Here is a 21175-nt window from a genome sequence, read left to right as displayed (position 1 = left end):
TGTCTTTATTTTGTTTCACCAAGGTCTCTTCGCCATTACACAAATTTCTCCCTCGCTGAACAGAAACTTCCACCACACATGTCAAACAGTTAATAGTATAGCATGTTGAATAAAGTCATCATGCCTCATGAGAATCAAATTCCTAACCTAAGGCTCTGCAACTAGTCTTCTAACTTACAGCGATATATAGGAAGTTGTAGCCTAGAAGGTTGAAAAAGACATAAAAAGTCATAGTATGGTATGTCCATAAAAGTCAAGGTGTATTATGTCATGGAAAAACATGTGTCCAAAAAGTCATAAAATGTAATAGTACAGTTTGCTTGAAAAAAGTCATAGCACAATAAGTTGAAATACCACGTTGAAGTATAGTATGTTGAAAAATGTATAAAACTGTCATGGTATAGTATGTTGAAAAAAGTCAAAGTGCAGTTATAAGAAAAAGTCCCTTTACTTGAAAATGGAAGCACTCCTGATGGGAATGAAACTCCCAACCTAAGAAAGTCTTCTAAGACTGAGTTAAGAAACAAGTACAAAAAATGTTAAAAGGTACAGTATGTTGAAAACGCCATAGTATAGTATGTTGAGAAAGTCATAAGGTCTTTGTACAGTTGGTTAAAAAAAAGTGATAGTATAGTAAGTCAAAAGTATCCTACAATATGATAGTAGAGTATGCTATAAAACAAGTCATGGTATTGTACGTCTAAAAAGTCATAAAAATGTCATTGTATGGCATGTTGAAAAATGTATAAAAACATCATAGTATAGTATGTCAAAAAAAGTCTTGTTATAGTATATTGATGAAGCTATAAGTCAGGTCATAATATTGTATGTTGAAAAAAATCATAAAAAGTCATGTTGAAAAAGTAATAGTACACTGCGTCAAAAACGTTATAGTATGTTGAAAAAAGTAAATGAGTTATAGCATAGTATGTTGAAAAATGTAATAGTATAGTATGTCAAAAAAGTCATACATTGTTATGGCTTGCCAAAAAAAGGATAACAAAGTCACAGGACAGTATGTAAAAAAAAAACTCATTGTGTAGTATGTCAAAAAAGTGCCAATAAGGTCATGGTATAGTGATATGAGGTCAAGATCAGGTGACGGTGATGAAGACTTCAGAGATGACAAGTCCAAAGATTTCAGATCATTTGCAGCTTTATTCAAACAGTACACAAACTTTCACGACACAGTGACCCGCCTCTGTACACATACAGATGTTTATACACCAATGACCAAAGAATATCCTGAATAATTGCGTTTCTTACAGTCTTCTTGTCCCGCACTGGTCAGTTGGTCAATTTCTGTGAGACAGGGTTACCTTTGAAACAACTCCTTATTTGCGAGACACTTCTACTCGTTTGACATATTCAGATCTATTCCTGCACCCTAGTGTCCACTTCATGCTGACTCCGCCCTGAATGCTCCCTGTGAATGGTTAAATACCTTTGAACACTTAAATGAATAAATACCAACCTATCATATAGTATGTTGCAAAAAAGTCAAAGTATAGTATGCCAGAGAAAGTCTAAAAGAACATGCAACCTCCACACCAAGAGGCCTAGCCTGGACTGGGAATCAAACCTGGGGTGAGAGTCTGCATCACATACTTGTAAATATCATGAAATCATTTGTGTGGATAAAGAGAAAGTTCAGAAATGTTGGTACCCTGTCCTTTCATCCAGAAATGTCAACAGAGGAATGCTTGTGGCTCGTGTCATTTGAAGGCTCACTGAGTCAAATGTATGAGTCATGTGATACAAGTCATGTGTATGTATACACGTATGTATTATATCTATGTTTTGATGCATTAGATGAATGAGAATTAAGAAGTGCGGCCTAATAAATGGTATAGAGAAGTAGAAAACAAGCACAATGTCCTGAAAGAGCTGAACATTTTGATATTTGAACGTTTTTTTGTAGCTGAAAGTATGCAGAAATAACAGGCGACCAAAAATTGTACAGCAAAATTGGACAACAAGACTGCTGAAGTATTCACAAAAATATGTGTTAATATTTTTTGAGAGAAGAAGTTTCCCTTTTAAATAATAAAACACAACAACAAAAATGTCAGTGTGTAGTGTGTTTCTTTCATGCACTGATACACACACACAGACTCAGTCACTATGATATGATTTAGCCCAGCAGTGTGCTCTTCATTGAAAAATGGGCCAACTGCTGAGCTCGACACCTCCCCACTGTTTCTGAATAATAAGTATTAACAGTACTATCTTCTCAATGAAAAATGCTCTGCTGCGTGTGTTTGTGTGTGTGTGGAGGGGGTAATGTGTGACTTCTTGCTAACAAATGCAACTGAGTTATGACCTTATTTGGATTAACCGGAAGGCTTTGTTGTATAGATCTTTATTAATTCATGAAACTATCACGCTGTCACTGTCCCAGCCGGAGGTGATTAATATGTCTTTGACATAACATGGAAGAGAAGTGAATTTCCTCGGGAAATGTATGCACTATGAATCCTCTTTAGCATTTATCTATGCTGTATATTTGTCTACCACGATAAATCAATTTCCATTATGTTTCTAGTCACACCAAGCTCTACTTGTTACACTATTCATGACTTTCAACATTAACACACATAGGACACATAAATAATTGGAAAGGTTTAAATACATACTTTCTTTACCAAAGGTGTTTGCAAGTGAGACACGGCTGTTTCTTCTTTTAAGCAACATTTACAGAGGACATTTTTATGAAAGGAAAATGTTTAGGCTCGAGCACCGCCAACGTCAGCAACAACCCTATTAAAACTTAAGGAATTATAAAATTTGCATTTTCCCCTCCAGTCAAAACAAACTTTCTTTGGAGAGTTGGCTGACATCCTTATGTCTCGTATGAGGAATGATGCAGATTTACAGACATGTAATCACAATTTGTTCAGTTTTTCAATTGCTGTCTTTTTTTGTTTAAATGTGTGCTTCTCATCAGAAAGAATTTAAGCATAATTAAATCTACAAAACTGATGTCACCTTTTGAAATATATGTGTACAGCATCTGTAAAAAAGAATATCACCTTCATAGTTAGTCATTTTCAAATGAAATATTTTTCAGTTTTAGGTTTTTTTTCAATTGAAAGAAATAACAAATCTATTCAATCAAAATGAAAGTGGTACATTTTTCCTCCTTTCGGTCTGTAAAGAAAGTGTTTGTGTCCTTTATGTTCTTTCCAGCGCTGATTTTACTTCACAGCGCTAAGACATGCTACCAGACATCACTTCAAAATAACCCTGTTGAAGAACTAAATAGATGCTCATGCAAAATACACAGAGCAAAGGCAAGATCGAATAAGTGAAGGAGAGATACAGATACGGAGCTGAATGAACGAGGTGAAGGACTGAGAAATTTCTTTCCCTGATGGGTTGTCAAAATCACTTTTCACTAATGTCCCTCTTAACCCTGAATGTGTCACACACACACACACACACACACACACACACACACACAGACACACACTTTCACATACTCGTTTACAGGCACAGCCATTCGTTTTCTTGAGCCATCTGGTTGGAGCTTTTAAAGCCAGTTTAGTGGGACAGGAGTACCGACAGAAAGAGACAGATAGTGGGAGCGAGGTGAAAATGGGGACACTGCACTAACTCAACAGAGACAAAGAAGGACCATAGTGACTCTCTGGTCACCTTGTCATTAACATCAGCACACCTAATTAAAGGGATAGTTCAGCATTTAGGGGAACACGCTTATTCACTTTCCTACAAAGAATGAGATGAGGAAATCTATACCACTCTCATGTCATTAAACAGGTCCATATTGCCAAACACTGAACACAAGGGGAAGCAACTAGCATTTAATCTATTTAATCCTGACAAAAAAAACGTTCTGCAATCCCCAGAGCATCAGAGTGAAGAAATGAATGTGCCTAGACAAAAAAATATAGACAGGTTTCTAATCCCCCAGAAAATCACGAAGTGGGTTTTTTACTCTCTTTTTTATATTTGGATGCTAAGCTAATCTAACCAGCTGTTAGTGCTTGCTACATATTTGCCGTGCAGACAAGAGAGTGTTTTCAATATTCTTACAATTCCTGGGGAAACGTTAGTAAGTGTATTTCCCGAAATGTCAAACTGTTTTAACATTACCTCACAGACGTTGGACTAAAGATCTTGTGCTCAATCTCAGGGTAAAAGTAGCCTAATATACCCAGAGGCTCCATAGGCATGTAAGGGACTGCTGTTCATTTTTTAAAGTGCAGCTATAATGGTCAGACTAATATCTATGTCAGCCTAACTACAGATTAGACAAAGAATGAAATGGTGCGTTTTGAATTGATGTCAAAGAATTATCGATTACTTCACTGTGTACCCTTCAGGAAACACACACAAATGAGCAGCTTTATCAAGAGGCCATTCAGGAGGTGTCCAATTTCCCTTCACTAGTCATTGATAAGCACTCTGCTTGCCCGTCACTCAGGACTTAGACTGATTCCCTCTCAACCCACGAGCCCAATTTTGTCTCCACATGACTCTATCACACAGCGATGTTATCTGCAAGTAACCCAATCTCTCTCGTACGCCTCCATCGGTCTTTCCTTCAATGTCTCTCTCCCCCCTCCTCTCCACTTTTCTCTTTCTGTTCCTCCTTTCTTACCCGCTTTTATACCACAAGTTCTTTTCACTGTTTTTCCAACCTCTCTCTTTCATTTACTGCTATCATTCTGCAGGACCTCACAAACTAATCAAGTGGGGAGAACCTGACTTTGCATATATATCATATCCCCAAGGGATAGAAAAGAAAAATGTCTACATCGCTTACATATGAAGCCTTTCAGTAATGTGATGGATGAGTTGCATTTAGCTTTAGCAAACTTTTGAGACTTTTCACTGATATGACTTGATTAATGGCCACACTGAGACGTCCACTACGTGAAGGAACCTATTGGGGAAGGAAATTCTCCTCAGAAGCTCTCAGATAAAACACTAAATGGCTGGTTCTGTCAATCAGTCCTCTCATACCCACGTCAAAGAATACTAAGTAGGTTTATGTGCAATCTTTTGATTGATGACAAAACACGCAGTATATCTCTTGGCGGAAATTACACAATATGTTTTTAGGGATGAAAATCTATCAGCCAAAAGAGTGGAAAAATGGGAAGTATCATAAATGGTGATTGGCTGGTGGTCCATAGGCTCAAACTGCTTTGTTAATAGGCTCCAGAGGTGAAATACTATAAAATATAACTCTACGGGGAGAGCCTACAGACTCTGAACCTAAACAAGCATGCGTTACCTGTCAGCACATAACTATAGACAGGATATTAAAATCCTCAATTATGAAATTAAATTTTTTTTTAAGCCAGGATGTTGTGAAGCAAAGGCTTAATTAATCAATTTTTAATGGTCAAATGTCTTCATAGCATCTAGGGAGAGAGTATCCCTAGGGGGTTTTGACCTGGGAGTGCATCTTATAATATGAAGCAGATGTTAAATATAATCAGAGCTGCATCTTAATTTTAATGAATCCTGCAGGGTCATAATAAGTGCCATTAAACACCACACGACACTAAAAAGGCTAAAAAACCATGACATTAGCTGGTTCAGATTATGCGACAATATGGAGCGCATAAACCAAACGAGCACTATGAGTGTGGTGTTATACCGCAGGAGACCAGACACTTTATTTCAAGTGACCAGCTGACCAAAATTTCTGTCTTACTGGCCCAATTTTGCTCAGTGATCCACACTCTTTCAAATCCAGAGTCCCTGCCCCCCATCTCTTAATATGTATCACAACCATTACTAGAGGATTAAATTGACTCTCTCCTGAATACACAAACACACGCAAATATACAGGAACACATCCAAGATGAGCTCTGTACAGAAAGAGTACAACATAAAGAGTACAGTGACATGTATTTCCCCTAAAACATATAAAATAAGCACAGTGTCCTGAGTCGAGGCTACTGATGGAAGACAGGCACACATGGGAAACTCTGAATCATGCACAACATAAAAGTTAAACTCTGCCAAGCTCTGCACATTTAGTGTCTCATTACGTTTAGTTTGACAATAGGTTTGTTTCTGCAGTTGTGATTGTGTGTATGGAAAATCTGCTGCTTCAACAAAGTTTTTGTTTGTTTGCAGAAACCTAACGTCCATACCACCGTAAGCAGACACTGCATCTGACGGCTACTTTTAAATTACAGCCCAAACTATTCCTGAAAACTAAACATTTTTAAAGAGTGTAGAGTTCCAAGTTTTCACCTCACCTCACTCTCTAGACGTAGTATCACACACACACATACACACAGGCAGCAGTTTTTGTCAGGATGTTGCATTGACTTACACACAATGTCCTGGAGCATTAACCATAACATGCTATAACTGTTAGCCTAAACGTCACCTACAGCCTAAAGTTTTAATCCTAAAATGTCAGGGTTGACCTTGTGGGGACCAAATGAGAGCTGAGTCCCGATAATATGGCCTTCAGAACTGACTTTTGTCCCCACAACATCACAAAGAAATAACACATACAGGCAGTATTATCACAGATTTAATTGCTAATAATGCTGTTTCTTTTCAATCAATGTGTAAAATGTATGAATGCAGAAATGTTCCTCTCTTTTTGTTTTGTGTTCAATAGAAATAAAGGAAATTAACTGGCAAAACTTTAGAGGTATATCACAAAAAATACAGGGTATCTTCCTGAGCTGTATTAGCAGACTAATGGAGTTGAATCCAGCATCTTGGCCCTTCAAATATAAAAAGGTCACCCTTTCCAGGGATGTACAAGTATATTACCAACCTGAAATTTTAAATGTTTAGTTGTCTGGTTGAAGATCTTTCAAGATGAATTCATGTGAGTTTTTTAAAAGGGTCTGTTCTGATGTTACAATACCACCTGATAGTGAGAACAAGTACAGCATGACAAGAATCAATGATTTTTTAACATAAAACGTAATCTATGATGTTGGTTTTATGGTGATTTGATATTTTTGCTGTCTTCGATTTTGAAATGTGTATTTTTTAAATTTAAAAATTGGAACTATCAATCTTACTTCTTACACTACTTTAAAACATTTGGCATACTTCATCCAAAGAGAAGAGCTGTCACACATGTTTAGAATAGTTATCGACATCAAACCTCCATCCCTGTATGCAAATATAGTATTTCTCTTTGTTACTTCAACATGTTTTAAGTCCTTTGAGATACATTTGTGTAGAGGCTGACTGCCCCCTAATGCTGGCCATGTTCTTGTTTCTAATTGTGCCTTCAGATGTAAATTCATCACACACACAGGTTTTTCATTATTCTTTGCACCAATGATGTTGTCATACTTTTACCGTACAGGCAATATTATTAGCATGCATGATTGAATTGTCCTCATGTATCTGCATTGTTTATTCTAGTGTATGGGATGCACAAGCCTTCTGTTCGTATAACAAACATCCCTGGGCCTCAGGTTGTGAACTAGTAGTCCACTTGGTTAAGGCAAAACCAAGAGTGGATAGTAATAAATTAGCTTCATACAACTAGGCTAAATCCCTCATGATGACGTTACTCCAGAACCATGTTAAAAACACTAAATGTAGCCATTGTCAATGATAACATTCACTCATTTAGTAGTGTCTTCTCTATATTAGTCTCTATTACAAGTAAACACCACACACATAAATACATATAGTAGTCTTTATTACAAGTATACAGCCTTAGATATATTCTCCAACTATAAGAAACAGCCCTTGTGGTGCTCTTAATGTTTCTGCATCAGTGGTTACATGGAAAGACATATATCAAACATGTCCTTGACAAAGTCATCTGTTGGCAGGCCATCCCCAAACAAATGACTGCATCGCCTTCATTTGTTCACCTATCTGCCTTTTCTAACGCTACTTAGGTCTCTATCTCCATGGGAATAAAGCCATCTTAGCATGTCATGTTTTTTAATATGCCCCTGTGCCCCCTATAAATATTTATTAAAGATGGACCATTAAGATGGGCCAAAAAGGACCCAGTGCTAGACCGCAAGCAAACACCTTTTGTTTGACTTCTGTAATACACTTCTGATTTGGTACCCAGACTGCAAACTGCAGACATGCTCCAGCATCATAAGGCGCGAGGACATTTGTGCTCTTTTACAGCCATGAGCCTTGCCATGACTTTGATTTTAGCTCTTTACATAAACTCAAAGTAATGTCAAGACAAAGTAATGCAAAGTTTAGAGGTAGGAAAGAAAAACAAAAAGTATATGAATAGGAGAATAGGAGATAAAGATGCAAACGTTTGACTGTTAGATAGTAGAGAGTTTTGAAATGTAAACAGGATACATATTATCTAGACAATGTACCTTGTTGTTAATTTTAATTGTTTTTAGTAACCCCATAAGCCAGTGATGGATAGTGAAGAGACAATGGCACTCAGCAGGGCCCACATCACAGGCAGAGATGAGTGACTCACTGTAATGCTGAGGTGAAAAGTTTGTGGGAATCAGCTTAACTTTTAAACAAAATTGTCCTTGACAATGAGAGTGTGTCCAGGCTTTTTACGGGAGAATACTGTAAATGCATTCATTTGAAAGGAGTAAGGTGAGAAAGAAAGTTTTAAAGTCAATGTGTTTATAGGCTAAACGGGGCCACATAAACGCTGTCCTCTTTCTCTCCCCTCTCACGTCTCTTTTTCCCATATCTTTTCACCTTATTCCTATTTCTTCTTTTTTCCCTCACATCCGCCCTCTGGCCCCTCCACCTCTCCATTTGGCTGCTTTAGTTTTTGTCCCGCTTCTTTCTCCCTCTAAGGCCCTGCCTGTCCCAGTTTAGATCAGCTGCCAAAGTGTGTGTGTGTGTGTGTGTATGTGTGTGTGTGTGTGTGTGTGTGTGTGTGTGTGTGTGTGTGCGTGTGTGTGCGTGTGCGTGTGTGTGTGTGTGTTTGTGTGTGCGTGTGTGCGTGTGTGTGTGCGTGTGTGCGTGTGTGTGTGCGTCTTTGTGTGCATTTTTGTGTGCATGTGCATTTGAGTGGGTGTGTGTGCACAGTATGTGCTCATCTGCTTACTTGTGATGTTCAGCTTTGCTCTGATTAGCTCACATCTTGTATGTAAAAATCATATTTACATATGAAAATTAAACTTTTACACTGAGGGAATGTGAGGTGGAGTACAAATGCATACGTTTACACTAGCTGCAGTGACACTGACATCAAGGTATGCACCTTTAAACCAGTTCAAAAGTGCAAATTGGATGTCAAAGAGTCAGGCACATTGTTTGCATCAGGCACTGTATTGTATTAGGCACATGCGCAATGTGGAGGTATTAAATTGAAAATGCGTCAGCGTAACTGGATTTAAAGTTAAATGTTAATCAAAAAGAATAGAGTATTACTTAAAATCAATGGAGATCACAGGGGCAAAGCATCAGACACATTTCAGTTCAAGTAAGCAAGTGAAAAACTGTGTACTAAGACCTGCAACATGCCCCATCTTTTGGAAGACTTGAGCTTGTTTGACTGTTTAATTTTGATGCATGGTTTTTGAACTGCCATATGTTTCAATTAGCATGAAGTTTGGCACTGTGTTCTTCATCTGGAGAGCTGGCATTACATCAACAATTGAGTGAAATGCATCACAGTGAGCTAACTTTTCTGCACAATCTAGCAATTAACTAATCAACACATTTGCTACTTTCATTCTGTCTGTTGGGGAGATGCACCATCATATTATGTTTGATAATGCTAATCAATCCTAATATATGTTAAACATATACATAAACATAATATTAAACATAATATTAAAACAATTCATAGCATAAGCCAATGAAATGGACACACAACAAGAGGTTTCCTTGACATATCTATAAGCCTGCAAACATATAGACATTAAATGTGGCACCTGCAGCTACTTAACCCTCATGTTAAAGGTGTTCTAAGTGACACTGGTTGACGTCATTTCTTGTTGACCTTCAAAGTATTTTCAAACAAAACAAGACCAGCATGCCCCTCCCTGCTCCTCCTCCTGTCCCCTCCCCCTCCCTTTTGTACTTCTTTCCTTCTTCATTGGCTGGAACGCTGGAACACTGTTTGTGTATGCTTCTTGGTGCAGTTGGACATAGGTGTTTTTGTTGCCGTTTGTAGACCATGGGATGTCTACAGAGACCGCGTTCTGCTTACAGTGTGTTCTGGGGACGAGCAGCTAGCTGAGAGTGAGGAGATGTATGCTGTATGTGACAGCAAACGTCATAGCCTAAAACACGCGTGACATCGCTTAGAGCACCTCTAACCCCAAATTCCCTTGTTAGGGTTGTCACAGCATTTAGCTGAAAGGAGGGTTGTTTCTGTAATTGTTTCTGTTCATTTCTGTGGTCTTCAGTATGTTATAGTTAAGATGTGCTGCATTTTTTCTCAAAAGACCAAAAAATGCTGCTCTGGGAGAAGCTCACCTGTTCATGGTTAATACATTGGATCTTGCTCCAGAACAGGTGTTACGAACCCTTGCCTCTGGGGCACTCTCTGTTATAATAATAAAAAAGTGTCTGAGAGGTAATTTAATTGTCCAGTCCAAACTTCTTCCAATCATTTAGCTAGATGAATATTAATGACAAGACTGCAGGGAAGATGTGTTTTTTATCCCTCCTGATGCCCGTAAAAGAAGTTGAAGAGAAAAATGATCACCTCATCTATCCATTTGTCTGAGGGACATGCAAATTAGAGCGGGTCAAGGGAGGGTCACATGAAGGGGGTCAAAAATATTGTACAATAATGAGGTGAAGGAAATTGTGACCTCCTCGTGTCTATAAAAACACCAGAAGCTGAATGTTTGAGTAAAGCTTGAAGTCTGGTGCAAGATCACAGCTAAAAAAGAGATTAATCTTAATAAGTATGTACATGAAGAGTGAACCGTGGGCCCTACATTGTATGTTAAGCATTAAGAGAACAATCTAAACAGGAAATGTCAATGAGGAAATTATGTTATACCAATGCTGATGTCAGTGGTTCGATACTTTAATAAGGAAACTGACTTTGACTGCTTCAGCACCTTGGACAGAGACACAAGTAAAGGGTTCTATGTTTATCTGATCTTTTCAATTGTGCTATCAATCATGAATCACAAATTGGTACATCTCTCACTGCTGAGTACAAACACTTGGAAATAAACTGCAAGCACTTTGCAAATGGATTTCTTTGACTGTAAAATTTAAGGTAATAAAAACAAGGACAGTGGAGTTCCTCTCTTTTTAAAACAAGACACAATGGGATTAAACAGGTCAAAAGATGAGAAAAGTAAGACTAACGTATTTTGAAAAATGGAAAACTGTAATGCTAACACTGATTCAAAAAAATCCAAGTGCATTTCTTGAAAATAAACCACTGCTTCCTGGCAGTTAGTAGTCTCATAATTGTTAGGAGTGTAGAGACATTTTTGACCACTAGCAATGTTGAGGAATACATTTTAGGGTGGCAAAATCAAGTGATAGACAGTTCAGTGTTTTCCCACTGTTTACAACATCAGCAGCACAAAACACACTTTTTTAAAGGGGTAATTACTGTAATAGACTTGTTATTGAACACTGGGACATCTGAAAGCCGAATTGTCCAAATTAACATCTGATCCAGCTTAATTGTGCATGTATCCAGTAGTCCTGCCTTTTCATTCAAACACTATGTTACAACTTTTATTTGTACTATTACGCTAGATGATATCTTAGTATGTGTTCATGTATGTGTTGTTGTTAACATATTTTGTATCTAAATTGTGTTTTGGCAAATGTGCTAACTAATCCTTATATGTATTGTGCCATGCATTCAGTGCAACAGATGGAAACATTTACAATAGTCTGTCTCTTGTGAGGATATTCTATGAATACAATACTAAATGTGGAGCAAATGTCATTTCGTTTTTTTTCATTTATTTTTGAAACTGTTAAAATCATACATTTCAAATTCATTCACAAACAGGCAACAGCTGAGTTTACGGTTGGCTTATTTTTCAGATATTTTGCAGCAGGCCTGGTGTCAAAAATGCTCAAAGTCATTCTTAGTGATTTAAGGAAACACATATGTAGGCCAGGCTTGTGCATTGTTCACTGAGCAAGGGTTCATGTCGGAAATGCTCTCAGTCATTCTTTGAGACTTAATGTGATTGACATTACTTCGCACATAAGGTCAAAGTGGCCTTTTACAATGACATTACAAACAAAAAAGCTTATATCTGGAATGCGGCCCAGTGTGTACAATATCACAAATACCATGTTAAAGGTTTAGTATGTAATCAACATCATAATTGTATTATTCTAAAATTGGAAAACTATGCTGTGAAGGTGTCCTTATTTACCTTTTACCCACACAGATTCAGTTTTCCTCCAAAAAAAACATCTCTTGTAATAAATCAGAGGAGAAGGGAGAAGACACAAGAGTATGTGCAAGAGAAAGAGAGAGAGATGAGGCTGAGCGAGGAGTACGTGATTGTGTTTCTGACAGTGTTCATGTATTCATGCATGCGTGCACAGTGTGTCTGTGTGTGCTAACATGTGAATTTGATTATGCACATCTTTGTGTCTTTGGCATGGAAATCAACAATAACCATAACCCTGAGGGAGCCTATTAAAGAGTAGGTCTCTCCAGTGTAGTGCGTGCGTGTGCGTGTGCGTGTGCGTGTGCGTGTGCGTGTGCGTGCGTGCTTGCACGCTATCCAGAATAGGACTGAACATGGTTCCATTAGCTTACTAACCTGGATATACTGTAAAATGTCTTGTTGATCATAAGAAAACCATGGTACCTTTAATGGAAACAACCCTGTAAGTCTCTGTTGGTCAATTTAACTGTAGTTGTTGTCACTGTAGATATCTCTGTACATTTTCTGTACTACGCAAATAGTGTGTTCCTAATTCTGTAAAATAATAGGTGGCTGAAAATAGGCAATGCCACCGTCTTATTTTGAAAATCTTAAAGAAAATGTTATAAAAAGACTAAAAAGTAACGATATCAGAGTCCAAATATGACTGGAATCCGCTTACTTCACCACTCAACATCTTCTATGTCTCATTGGCTGGACTAAGATCCTTTGGTGTGCTATCACAGTTGGACAGCTGTGCAGACATGTCGCTGAAGCATGGTACTATAGTGACACCATGCTAATTTGACTGTCAGCATGTTCATTACAATACAAGGGAAAATGGGACAGAGGGAAAGGGACATATTCTGGTAAAATCAAACCAAGATGTCTGGTGTAGTAGCACGGTGCTCAAACACAGCACATTACAGTAATGACAGGTTCTCTTATCTTCAATAGTGCATGGAGAAACAGCAAGATTTCTGGCAGACAAACAGAGGAGGACAAATCTAAATGACTACAAATCAATGTTGTGTGGGTGTGTGTGTGTGTGTGTGTGTGCATGTGTGTGTGTGTGTGTGTTTGTTTTGACTCAAATTAAAACACTATGTGCTACAAGGAAAAAAAAAATGTCCACATTATACAGTATAAACTGTCTATACTTGTGTTTTATCTCTTTTTTGTTTGTTTTTAAAACTGATTTTGTGTAAAGCACTTTGAATTGCCCTGTTGCTGAAATGTGCTATACAATTAAAGCTGCCTTGCCTGGCCTTGCCTATAAACCTTAAAAATGCATGGTAAATGTAAAATGTTGAATATGTGATGTCAGCACAAATAATGTGAATAATATGCTCTTCCATCAGAATTCGCCATTTTGGTTTCCTGTTTTTTCCTAAAGTCCATGTTGTGCTATCAACTTTATATGTGGCTTCATACTCTTTTTTTCCACACTTGGTACTTATATATCCATCCTTGTTAAACACATAAAATATAAATGGAATATGTCACAATGTCAAAAACAGTTAAAGTCGTAGTTAGGCAGACAAGGTAACCATGACAATTTCCCAGGATCAGGCAGCAAAAATGTTTACTTGGATACTGTGTCTGATGTGAAAATGGCCCCTAAGTGGCGTTTTCTTCCCCTGTTGTCATTGCATTTCACTGTTTAAAGTTGGACTTTTGAAGTATGATCTTTCATTATTTGAACATAAATGTTCTTTCCTTTACGTGTCAGTATGCTGGCAATATTCATAAGGGAGTTCTCCATGTTATCACAGTGTGACCACTGACTTTTTGGGTATGTCTGTCTAAGTTCCTGCATAAATTCACAAAATGGGACTGTTTTCTGAAATAAACTACATCTCAACACCAACGTTTCTTCTTGCGTCTTTAGGATTTGGAAAGCCTGCTACGTTGTTTCCGTCAGCTGTTTATCCGTGCACAGTAAGCAAAGTACATCTAACGCGTTCGTCTGTTGGATGCCGGAGCAATTTTGCTTGACTTCCTCCTCAGCAAACAAAAGCACACTACTGCAGTGATAATAATCTTTATTTTTTATGGAGATTCTATCAAAAGAGATTTAAATCTACATTACATTGGCTTAAAGAAAGTATCTCAATCCATCAGAACTTGATTTATGCTGTTGATGCAGTCGGATGCCCTGTGCTGTTTATTTTTAAGTAGGGGCTTACAGCAACCAGTGGGACTCCACTTTGCAGCTCTCACACTTGGGCTTCAGATGGCATTACTAACTCTGTAATCTAATCACTGGCCAGTGTAGTAATGCGGTCCATAGCACAAGCCCCAGGAAACTCCTGGGCATACAAGCAATTAATTAACTTAATTGCATGGTTAACTTAATTGATTACCTTGTTATTTTGCTAGCCTTGATATGGCTCCATTGCTCAGTGAGATATTGCAGACATAATGTGAGTATTAGCCCTCTGGCAGCATTGGTTTCAGGTATCTCTCACCTCCCTCTCTCTCCTCTTGACTCAGTAAAAATACCTAATTGTCCTAGCTGTGCAGTGAGTGAGTAATTGATGTTGAATTATCATTCCATTATCATAAGCTTAATTAGTTTTATTTATTGGCCATTAGCTGAATACATCCAATCCGGCACAAAATGATAAGCAGGGCATATGAATGTATATGAGTGCTGCTGACTGGTGCGAGCACGTCTGAGTCACGCTAATGTCACAGAGATGAAGGCTGTGTAAGAAGACAACATGGGAATGAATTATGTTTCAGATCGGCCAATAATGCCCTCCTTTTGTGGAGAATTTATAAAATGGAAGTGTTGCAAAAGAGTTGTTCTCTCAGATAGAGAAAAAGAGAGAGAAAGTAGTTGTGCATGCATCCCTCAGTGCGAAGGTTGGTAAAGCCAGAGGCATTTATCAGTGGAATGAGTTGGCCTCAGATTTGGCCTCAGACAACTGTCATATCAACACAGCTTTAGGGTAGGGCAGCCAGCTTCTCTCTTTTCCTCTTCGCTCTTCATCCCCCACTCACTGCTCCAGTTCTCCATTATCTTGTTGCCTCCTCTCTCTGTCTTCACCGTCTGACTTGTCCTAATCTCCCCTTCACCCCTTCTCCCCTCCTGCTCACTCATCTCCATTCTTTTCTTGATCTCACACTGTTCCTCCCTCCTCTCTCACCTCCAGACCTCCGCCTGCTGTGTATATGAGGGATGACTCTTTCTCCCGGCCTGAGTATATTAGCTCCCCGGCCTCACTCTTTCCTGACAGCTCCGACCTTGTTAGAACTGGAGAGTGAGCTGTCCACTTTTACAGCTGTAAAAAGGCAGCTTTATGCATTTTTTTGTACCTTAAAGTTTTACCCTAGAAGATGGACGTACATAAACACATCATCATCAGGGGATGACCATTAAGAGGAGAGCTGCCAGCCCCAAAACATCTCAATTCAAAAGCCATGCGCATCTATTTTTAACCAAAGGACTACAGCTGGAGTTTTGATACTCTTTCCTAAACTTCTTTTGAGAAAAAAAACGTTTGCGTAATATCTCATAATGGCTCGGCGCATTCAGTAAGCAGCACCACCGTCCTCACAAGAACACCTCAATTCTCACACTTCTTATTACCATGCTCTATCATGCTTCATGGCACCATTAAATGAGCTCATTAAATACCTTTAGGATTACAAATCAAAGTAATTGGCAATTAGGATTTACCTAATTGTGTAAAAACTTCAAGGATCTGATGCTTTCTCGTTTGGTTTGTGGCAATGCACCAGGCCATATCACGCTGTATACTTGTTTATCAGCTGAGCCATTCTGATGATTGATGCAGACAAGCAGAACCAGCCTGTATCCCATTCTGATATACTCACCACAGTAAATAATACAACCGATGCAGTGAGGAACAGGTAGTCCGGTGACTAAAAAAGGTGTCGCTATCTCTCTGAATGATGTCGGCAAAGATATCAGGGCAACCTTGATGTCAAGGTGAGAAAAAAACAAGTTTAAACAAGTTTGAGCCTCATGTCTTGTTCTCAGAGTGATACTCTGCAAAAATATTTTGAAAGAGACTGCGAGTCTACAGCAGTGGTGGAATGTAATGTATGAGTTCATTTACTAAAGTACTGTATGGTACTTGCAGTTTATTTTGAGATTTTCCATTTTATGCTGCTTTATACTTCTACTTCACTATAAATCAACTAATAAATGATGACGTATTAATATAAATTAAGCTACCCCGGCATATTTCATTGAAATTACCTATAATAGCTGCAAAATTTGAGACATTTATATTTTTTAACATACTTGTTATAGTAATATATGAATATGTATTAATGCATCAATAATTATAATCCCTAATAAAATGTAATATAATATATGTAAAAAGTTATATTCATTGTTCTGAAATGGGCTATCTGTATTCTATGTACCTTACTTTGGATGTGGTAAGTATATTTGGACGATAGAAGGCTACTTTTACATAAATAAGCGGCAGGCTTAAATGCAGGACTTAAATGCAGGACTTTTACTTGCAGCAGAGTATTTGTACACTATAATGTTGCTACTTTTACTTAAATAAGCGTTAAAATGTAGGACATTTACTTGTAACAGAGTTTTTTGTACACTATAGTATTGCTACTTTTACTTGAGTTGAAGATCAAAAAAACTGTAGAATTTCCCTTGTTAATGGAGTTGGGACCATCAGTTGTGTTGTGCAGAAGTCATGTTGATACACAGTCAACAGCTCTATTGGACAACTGTTAGAATTCATGTTACGGCAAGAACCTATCAGCTAAGTAAAGAGAAACAAGTGGCCATCATTACCTTAAGAAATGTCAGTCAGACAGTTAGTCCGGAAAATTGCAAAAACTTTGAATGTGTCCCCAAGTGCAGTCACACAAACCATCAAGCGCTACAAAAAAAAAGGCTCACATGAGGACTTCCCCAGGAAAGGAAGAACAAGAGTCGCCTCTGCTGCTGAGGATAAGTTCATCTGAGTCACCAGCCTCAGAAATCACAAGTTAACAGCAGCTCAGATTAGAGACCAGATGAATACCACACAGAGTTCTAGCAGCAGACACATCTCTAGAACAACTGTTAAGAGGAGACTGAGCAAATCAGGCCTTCATGGTCAAATAGCAACTAGGAAACCACTGCTAAGGAGGGGCAATAAGCAGAAGAGATTTGTTTGGGCCAAGAAACACAAGGAATGGACATTAGACCAGTAGAAATCTGGGCTTTGGTCTAATGAGTCCAAGTTTGAGACCTTTGGTTCAAACCGCCGTGTCTTTGTGCGACAGAGAAAAGGTGACCGGATGGATTCTACATGTCTGGTCCCCACTGTGAAGCATGGAGGAGGAGGTGTGATGGTGCGGGAGTGCTTTGCTAGTGGCACTTTTGGGGATTCTTTCAAAATTGAAGGAATACTGAACCAGCATGGCAACCGCAGCATCCTGCAGCGACATGCCATCCTGTCTGGTTTGCGTTTAGTTGGACCATCATTTATTTTTCAAAAGGAAAATGTCCCGAAACACACCTACAGGCTGTGCAAGGGCTATTTGGCCAAGAAGGAGAGTGATGGAGTGCTGCGCCTCCACAATCACCGGATCTGAACCCAATAAATGTTGTTTGGGGGGAGCTGGACCGCAGAGTGAAGGCAAAAGGGCCGACAAGTGCTAAGCATGTCTGGGAACTCCTTCAAAACTGTTGGGAAACCATTTCAGGTGACTGAAGCTCATCAAGAGAATGCCAAGAGTGTGCAAAGCAGTAATCAGAGCAAAGGGTGGCTACTCTGGAGAAACTAGAATATATGTTTTCAGTTGTTTCACACTTTTTTGTTAGTTACATTATTCCATATGTGTTAATTCATAGTTGTGATGCCTTCAGTGAGAATCTACAATGTAAATAGTCAAGAAAATAAAGGAAACACATTAAATGAAAAGGTGTGTCTAAACTTTTGGCCTGTAAATAGCTTTAAAAAGCTAATTTCAGTGTTTTCCTCTACTCCGTGTGCCTCCTATGTTAATAAATGTCAGTTTTTTTTATGGCATGATGTATTTAAACACCCTAAGGCTCAGCTATGGAAACATCAACCTCTCTGAAAACAGTATGGCCATTTAAATAGAACAGTGAATCAAATTTTGTCACAGGGAATAGGAGTCCATTTTCTTAGCTTCCATCACAATATATAGAGCATTTGTACACTATGTGGGCATGCCTGTGGGTTTCTCTAAATTTTAGGGAATGGGCGTGATAGAACTCTTGGTACCTAATTGCTACCTCTGCAATGAGTCATAAAGAGTGCATAGTATATCTGCTACTTTATATGACACTGCAGAATGAGCTTTTTCCAGTAGTGTGAACTACCCCTATTCTCTGCCTCTATTTAGCTCATGTGCAAGAGTTAACACACACACACACACAGCCTAAAATATTCAGGAAGTACCACTTATGTGTTTGTCCAAGTTGCATCTAAAAGGAGATGGTCATGCTTGAATTACTTTTACAATTCTCATGTGTGGTTATTTCCTTGTAGATACAGCCCCTACTTTGGGGTGGGTTGACTGAAGCTACATGCAGAGAGTTTTCTGGTAGGACAAAAAGTACACTGCCAGTGTTATTTGAAGGCAGACCTGTGCTGCTGGCTCTTGACTGTGAACTTGCGAGTGCTTCAGAATGCATAAATAGTCCTTCGCTATGCATTGCCCCTCTGGCGGATAGGTTTCATCATGGGAAAGAGTTCAATTAGGCCTGAAATGCACTAAAACATTGATTTGGATATAGAAAATGTTCTGATAGAATGTTCTATAATAAAATTATCAAATGTATATTTCAATTGTCATTTTTACTTTTTCAAGTATGTCCTGTTCTTTATTGACTTGCTCATTTTAATTTTAAAATACAGAATGTTTTCTTTAAATCTACTCAATGTGGTTCTGAATCACAGCCAGAGTCTTTTGAAAACAGCACAGTCAGCCATCTGGTCTTTGGTGTCCTCCATTGCTGCTATAACATGGCGGCGGTAATAGAAAATCATAAAAGGCCTGAATGTGATGACAGAGTAATAACAGTAGATTTAAACTGTGGCAGACCAGGTGGCCTTTTCCAGCCTAAATGACTAATACAAATGCATGTTTATGAGCCAATAGATTGAGGTCAATAATCATTGTTTATTACCTCCATTAAACGAAAACGGCAAATCTTAATAAAATTGATAATTTTGCTTTTGAGTGCAGTTGAGAGAATAGCCCCGATAGAATTGTAAAGTTCCCTGCTTTGGAACCCAATAAATTCCATTCAACAAATTCAGATATTGATTGCATGCTGTGTGGAACTTCCTAGTGTGCTATATGAATAGGGAACATGGGAGATGGGCAAAGAGAGAGAAGTGCAGGAGGGGAGGGAGAATAGATACACAGAGGTAAATAAAATAACTCTGTGGGATTAATTTTGATAGAACTAATATAAGCAGAGTCGTACTGATAAACACACACACACACACACACACACACACACACACACACATTAAAAGCCATTTCCAGAGCTGAGCAGTTGCCTGCAATGTTGAGAAGTGGCTTGACTGGGATGGGTTCAGCCTCCTACTAACGGCTGGAATGCTAATATGCTTACAAATGGGTCAGGGGGAGATAAATGAGAGCTAACTAGGCCCCGCTAATTATGAAGTAACCAAGCCTCCACCAATCGGGTTCAAAGGCCAGAAAGGCCGGTGAACTGACTGTTTGTATAGGTTGGCTGCTAATTAGCTAGTACTAGTACAGCAGTTTCATGCAAGTGGGTCAGTGTAGGGGGATAGCTGACGGATGGCATCTCAAACACTGTCAGTGTAAAGGAAAGAGAAATGAGTAAAATCTGCTCTGCGCTCTGTCTTTTGGATCAACACCAGTTCAACAAAACCCATAAACCCCTTTTGTATGTTTGAGTGCATAAAGTAACATTTCAATATTAATGTTTTCAGCTATTACACCGGTAGTTGAATTCAGCACCGATCTCTAGAAAACAAAGAATATCCTCATAGTCAGGTTTGTCAGCAACATTTAACCTGGGTCTCCAACGGATGGTCTCCAGTATTGTGACTGAGTTTATTTATCAAATTCATAATAATAATAATAATCCCTGTGGGACCCCTTAGTAATTCTTAAAACTCTCCATTAATCATTTGGATGAACTGAGAAATAATTTGTCTGAAAAGTAACAACAGAAAATGTAACAATAAAAATGGGATCTTTGTAGGTAATTTTATCTCCCTTGATAGTCCAGAACAATAATCCCTTTTCATTTTGGTTAATATGTACACATCTCCTTAAATAGGTTTTATTCATCACAGGCTGTATCTTGTGCTCATGCTGCCATCTTCTGGAAAGGCTTGACCTATATTGTAAAAATAATAGGCTTCACACAGGGATGTATTTTAGTTTATAACATTTGCACCACTGCTTAATCAAGCAGATAATGAGCAATACGATTTGAGGCAGTCTCTGTGAGTGTGTCAAAACTCGTGAGAGACGGGGATTTCAGTATAAATATTTATGCCGGGCAAACAGATCAATGGCCATTAAAAAGGTCAAGGGCAGATGATGATGGATGTTGGCTGTATATATTGATATATTTTGCCTGCAATTATGAATTACAAATACACCACACACTTGTACACACACAGAGGACAGACCAAGTGATAGGGATTAATTCATTGATCATGCCTAATATGTCATTATTAATTCCATAGGAACAACTGTGATGAGAGCAGGCCGCCATTAAACAGATAAATTATTCAACATGAGGAGGAGGGGCACCCAAGATAAATGAGCGTAGCAGACTGGTGTCAGAAGTCACAGGCTGAGGCTAATTACAGTCTTTTCTTGGAAACTAGCACAGGTTAATTTACAGTTAT

Source organism: Etheostoma cragini, chromosome 13 (assembly GCF_013103735.1).
Source record: "Etheostoma cragini isolate CJK2018 chromosome 13, CSU_Ecrag_1.0, whole genome shotgun sequence".
In the NCBI taxonomy this organism is placed as follows: Eukaryota; Metazoa; Chordata; class Actinopteri; order Perciformes; family Percidae; genus Etheostoma; species Etheostoma cragini.
Note: the sequence above shows the minus strand (reverse complement) of the source record.